At 40.4% G+C, this 5,975-nt stretch overlaps 3 long non-coding RNA genes across 4 annotated transcripts; all 3 read left to right on the top strand.

The window, feature by feature from the left end:
* LOC104764711 lies at positions 289-1,824 on the top strand. 2 transcript variants are annotated; one of them, XR_002036732.1, is made up of 4 exons: positions 289-702; positions 841-1,117; positions 1,286-1,446; positions 1,526-1,824. It is a non-coding gene; the product is annotated as an uncharacterized LOC104764711 (long non-coding RNA). The 2 variants fall into 2 exon arrangements; XR_002036731.1 differs by having other exon boundaries at positions 841-1,446.
* On the top strand, positions 1,945-2,790 carry LOC109130958. The gene is made up of 3 exons (XR_002036717.1): positions 1,945-2,332; positions 2,415-2,525; positions 2,632-2,790. It is a non-coding gene; the product is annotated as an uncharacterized LOC109130958 (long non-coding RNA).
* LOC104764710 lies at positions 3,300-4,728 on the top strand. Its single transcript, XR_763776.2, has 3 exons — positions 3,300-3,591; positions 3,690-3,969; positions 4,258-4,728. It is a non-coding gene; the product is annotated as an uncharacterized LOC104764710 (long non-coding RNA).

Genomic DNA, 5,975 nt, shown 5'->3' with positions numbered 1-5,975 from the left:
TATCGTTCTCATAGAGAGGTAATACATGACGTATCTTTTCTGAATTCCACTCTTTGGAGATCGGGCAAATGAGCTCTGAGACTTTCAAATTCTGTGTATGTTTTGTAGGTGGTCCCATAGGTGTTAATGGTGAGGAGAGAGATATCCATGGGTCTGACCAGACCATAGTATCTCTCCCTGAGCCAATTATCTTACCCAGCTGAGTCTTCAGTAAATCTCTGCCCGCACAGATGGCTCGCCATCCGTGTGAAGCAGAATTAGGTCCTGAGCTGTCTAGAAAGGAGGAGTCTGAGCAGTATTTTCCCAATAAGACTCTAGCAAGCAGACACGAAGGTTTCTTAAGAATTTTCCAACCTATCTTGGCTAGAAGCGCAACGTTGAAACTGGTAATGTCCCGGAAACCCAGACCTCCATCTCTTTTAGAGTTTGTCATTTTTGACCACGCAATCCATGACATGCTTTTTTTCTCTGTTGATGAGTCCCACCAAAAGCGAGTGAGGGCAGACTGGATTCTCTTACACAGTGAAACTGGGATTTGAAAACAGGACATCGTGTAGGTAGGCATAGCTGAGAGAACTGACTTGAGCATCACAGTTTTTCCTGCTGGGGAAAGAAACCGTGAGGAATAGCTCAGTGAGCATTGACGGATTCTGTCGATGATTTGATTAAACATATCTTTTTTCTTCTTGCCAAACATCTCAGGTAGTCCTAAATATTTTCCCAACCCTCCTACTCTCTGGATTCCAAGGATTTGTTGAGCCTCCTTCTTTATAAATTCTGCGGTTTTGGATGAGAAAGTGATTGCTGATTTGGTTTTGTTTATCTTTTGTCCGGATGCAGCTTCATATCTCTTGAGGATGTTTAGGAGTGTTTCACAGCTCTGTCTATCCGATCTGCAGAAGAACATTGTATCATCTGCGAACAAAAGGTGATTCACTCTAGGGCTATTCTTAGCCACTCTTATTCCCATGAGACTACCATCACCCTGTGCTCTTGTACAGAGACCAGAGAGCACCTCACTGCAGAGTATGAAGATATACGGAGACAGAGGGTCACCCTGGCGGATGCCTCTCTGAGGGGTCACCGATCCTTGAGCTGCCCCATTCAGCAGGAAAGAGTAAGTAACGGTGGTGATGCATTGCATTATCCATTGTACCCACTTTTCATGAAAACCCATCCTCTCTAAAACTCCTTTAATAAAGTCCCATTCTATTCTGTCATATGCTTTACTCATATCAGTTTTAACCGCCATGTAGCAACATTTCTTGGCTTTTGATGTTTTAAGGTAATGCAGTGTTTCGTGAGTGATGAGTACATTGTCAGTGATTGCTCTCTTGGGGACGAAGGCTGATTGATTCTCGGAAACTACTTCTTGAAGAACAGGTTGGAGGCGTCGAGAAAGAAGCTTGGAAATGATCTTGTAAAACACAGTACACAGCGCAATAGGTCTGTAATCAACCATTTTTTGGGGACTCTGGATTTTTGGTATCAATCGTACATGTGTTGCATTGATGCTTTGGTGCAGGTTGGCTGAGGAGAAGAAAGCTTGTACTTCAATAACTATATTCGGACCCACTGTTTCCCAATTTGACTGAAAGAAACTAGCTGAGAAGCCATCGGGGCCCGGTGCCTTATCCGCGTGAATGGAGAAACATGCTTTCTTAATCTCCTCAGGAGAAGGAGTTGCTATCAGTTTTTGATTAATCTCATATGTGATGCAGGGAACGATTGCTTCCTTAATTAACTCCAAACGTTCCCTCTGTTGGGAAGAAAATAGCTCCGAGAAATACTCAGAGATGACCTTGAGGATGCCTTCTTCTTCATAAATGGGTTTGCCCTCTGGATCCTCAATTACAGAAAATTTGTTTTGGACTGTTCTTCCTCTTGTGATGGCGTGAAAATAACCCGTGTTTTTATCTCCCAGGGCCAGCTAGAGTTGTCGACTTTGCTGTCTCTAGAAATCTTCTTCCTCCTTGTAGGCTTTCAACAGTTTGTTGTTTATGGAAGATATGACTGTTTGATCATGGTTCTGACTTGTCATTGCTTTGTCGAGCTGATGTTTGAGTTGTTTTATTTGCTCTTTACTGCTTAGGTGTTTTGCTCTTGTCCAAGTAATGATCTCCCCACGACACTGGGTGATCTTTTTCTCCACATCCTCACTCTCATCAAAGGTCCAAGCTCTTTTAACTATTGATGTTACTTCCTCATTCTCTTTAAGGCGTCTATCGTATCTAAAAATACCCTTCTTCTTTTTCTTTGAGAGATCCAAATGAGTGAGGAGGGGCCTGTGATCTGAACCTTCAAACTTCATATACTCACATCGGCTAAAGGGGTACGTTTCTGCCCATAAACTGTTGGACATTGCCCTATCCAAACGACAGTGTACCAAATGATCATTTCTTTTGCCTCTCCAGGACAGAAAGTTACCAGAGTGTCGAAGGTCGAATAAGTCGCAAGTTGACATGAAACTTCGGATATCAGTGAAAGTTCCTTCGTGTCTAGTTGGGCCTCCTTGCTTTTCCAAGGTATCAATAATATCATTAAAATCTCCAGTCAGATACCAAGGTTCTTCTCTGCTTATACCAATCTCCGTTAGTTTTTCCCATATCATCTTCCTTTTTGCCCTCTCAGGTTCTCCATACTGGAAGGTAGCGAAGAAAGTTTTTCCTTCTGCTTTGATTTGTGTATCAATGAAGTTTTGGCAGCTTGAGATGATTGAAAGTTCTACTTCCTTCTTCCAGAGTAACGTTAGACCACCTCCACCAGGGCTATGGGGGGATACCAGGTAATGATTCGGATAATTCAGACTCTTTAGTGACTTGATCACTATCTCATCAGGGTTCTTTGTTTCTATGAGGAACAAGACTTCAGGGGAGATGTTGGAGGACATCTCCTTTAAGCGCTGGACTGTTATGGGGTTCCCCAACCCACAGCAGTTCCAGCTCAAGATCTTTAAGGAAGAGGAGCAGGTGGATTGTGAAAATCCACCCTTTTCCTGACCATAGCTAGAATTAGGGTCCCTTTTGGTGCAGCATTACTTGATGAGGGTAAGTCACTAGGAGCCTTAGGGAAGGTTGTCTCCTTTGCTGAAGATTTTGTCCCTCTTTGTTTTGGTGAGTTCTGTATATTGCATTTGTTTCGTTTACTGGACTTCGCACCTGAGAGACGTAAATGGCTTTTGTTTTGTGGTTTATGCAGGGGAGGTCGACCTCTTCTCTTTTTCCCAGAGTTTGCCTCCGGAGCCTTCAGCGAAGGGTGGGGAGGCAAATCTTTTTCCAGTTCCAGTGGGGTTTCTTGGTTTGAGGTGGGGGGGGGGCAGAGCGAGATGATTAGCCAGCTGAGCTGCTTCGATGATTTTTGAGGCTGTTTCAGCCGTTAGACCCCTGGCTTCCCCTTGGATCACTCTACATTTCCTGGATGCACTCTCTACTGGATCTACACAGCTAATATACTGCACTGTTACGTCTCTAAGCTCGCCCAAGACCTCATCTGTAGTAGGGATTGGAGGAGGGGGTGGTGGTGTGACTTCAGTGGTTGACATGGTTCTTTCCAAGGGTGGTCGTCGTGTTCTTGAGTTCTCAGACGCCTCAGGTATGTGATTATTTCTAGGTGTAGAAACCTCTCTCCATTGATAGTTATCCTTTGGGCGGTTTCCATTGACTCTGGCATATCTGTCTCTTGAAGAGTAGGTAGAGTTTGATGGTATCCTTTCTCTCGGGTTCCTGCTTCCCATAGCGTGGTCTTTTGAAGAGAAGGATCGTCTGGAATAGCTTTCACCATGTTTCCTGTGACCATAATGGTAGTCACTAGGAGATGTTTGGGAGGATCTCCTACTTCTCGTCGGGCTGAGTCTTTTTCTGTGGTCAGAGGGGGAAGCACTCGAGAAACCACGATTCTCAGATATGTTCTCCTTTGTAGAGGGAGCACAGAAATTATTACTCGGTGTATAATAGTTTCTTCGCACTTCAGGTATCGCAACTGGAGCTGTTAAGCTCCTTTCTTGTCTTTCCTTTTCTGCGATATAGCCAGGACAATTTTTCTTTTCGTGCGTTAAACGGTTGCAATATAGACAGTGGGATTTGAGGTTTTTGTACGATAGTTGGATTCTTGCTTCACCCCCTTCCGGGAACTCAATGATGGTTTCTTTGACTAGTGGTTGTAGACCGTCAATGAGGACCTTCATCCTGGCTGTCATGTTGGTTATTTCTATTTCTTGGATTTCGCCAAGTTCCTCACCAATAGTGGTTACCATCGCAGGATGCCAGAAATGTTTAGGGAGACCTTGGATCTCCACCCAGAAGGGAATCATAGAAGGAAAAGTCTCGGAGATGATTGGTTCCCACTTTAGGTACTGAGGGATTTTGTTATTCATGGCTTACAGGGGGATAAGATCAAGACATATTTAAACAGGTTAGGGTTTAAGGGTTACTCACTCAGGGGTGAGATTTTTCGAAGAGTTGAACAGGGTTACAAATAGTAGATAGGGTTACAAATACAAAAACTAAGAGGGAGTACGATGAACCATACCAGCGCTTGGGGGAGTATCAGTCTGGCAGGAGTAGTGGTTCGTCGGAGCATAGATTGGGGGGAAGGGAAACGGGACTTTCAGACCGGAGGGAAGGCAGGGACCGCTGGGTATTTCTTGTGTATCGAAAGATCCATTGGATATTGCTTTTTTTTAGTTAGGTCTGGTAGGTGAGATCCGGTTTTTTGAAACCTCCATGCAGTTTTAAGGTTGAAGAGTGCTTGAGAGCATTTTCTATCCAAGTTTTCTATTTTTTATCTCAAAAAAATATTAGTTGTCAACTAAATTTACTATTCTCCTTTTTATACGAAAGGAGAGTGAATGTATAATTTTATGCTAAAGTAGTAAAATTAAAACAGGGGAGTGTTATACCTTCTAAAATCATCCTCATCAACATCTCTAAGACTCTAATAATCAAATGTATCTCTAATCTTTCTTGCCAAAAGATTAATAGAAAGGATAGTTAAAATGTTCAATCTATTCCAACAGTACAAAATGTTTGGGGATGTACAAACTGAAAATAAAGTGGAAAGAAAAATATATTATGGCCCTGTTCGGAAAGAGTCATAGCGGTAGCTGCTGGCAATCACAAATTTGTTTTTACTTTTCCCCATCGAGTTTTTATCACTTTTTAAATTTCGTCGCTACATCTTCAACTGGAAGATTCAGAATTGCTAAGAACATGTCCATCGGCAGTCTCTCATATGGTCTCTGACAGATTAAAAAATTGGAAAAAAATAAATGGAGAAGAAAGATAATGAGGGATAGGACGACTCTCGTTTAAGAGACTATCCAAACACGTATCTGCAACATGGCCTCATCTGATTGGTCCAAATTTGTTTCAATAATTTAAAATTTTGATATTTAATTAATTTATTATATAATGAGTAAAATATTATATTTAAATTACACGAGAATTTTGGCATTGATGCTCTAAAAGCATCATTAGCGGTGATGAGGTGTCATCGTTACTAAAAAAATCAATATTTTAATATATGACTAATAAATAATTGACATATGTTAAAAACTTTAGAAATGTTTTTTTTTCCAGTAATTTCAGCAACGTTTCTTTACTTTCTCTCTTCTATTTATATTTTTTATTTGTTTTTATTAAAAGAATTGAGAAAAAATAACTATTAGTAATGATGGTCTAAGATTATTTCCATGGAGAGAGTCTCCATAAATATCTAAACAAAATAAATAAATAAACAATAAACAATAAAGAGAAAAGACTTAGGATCTACTCTCAGATATTTGAGATACAGATGAGAAAAAGATTAGAATATAATTGTATAATTAAATTTTTTGTTTTTAAAAAATACTTCACTAGTTGTCACCAATAATGATGCTCTAAGAATAACAACATCACTATTTGCTAAAAAAAAAAAAAAAAAAAAAAAAAAAAAAAAAAAAAAAAAAAAAAAAAAAAAAAAAAAAAAAAAAAAAAAAA

This window comes from Camelina sativa, chromosome 19 (genome assembly GCF_000633955.1).
Source record: "Camelina sativa cultivar DH55 chromosome 19, Cs, whole genome shotgun sequence".
Taxonomy (NCBI): Eukaryota; Viridiplantae; Streptophyta; class Magnoliopsida; order Brassicales; family Brassicaceae; genus Camelina; species Camelina sativa.
Note: the sequence above shows the minus strand (reverse complement) of the source record. Positions and strands in the feature narration are given on the sequence as shown.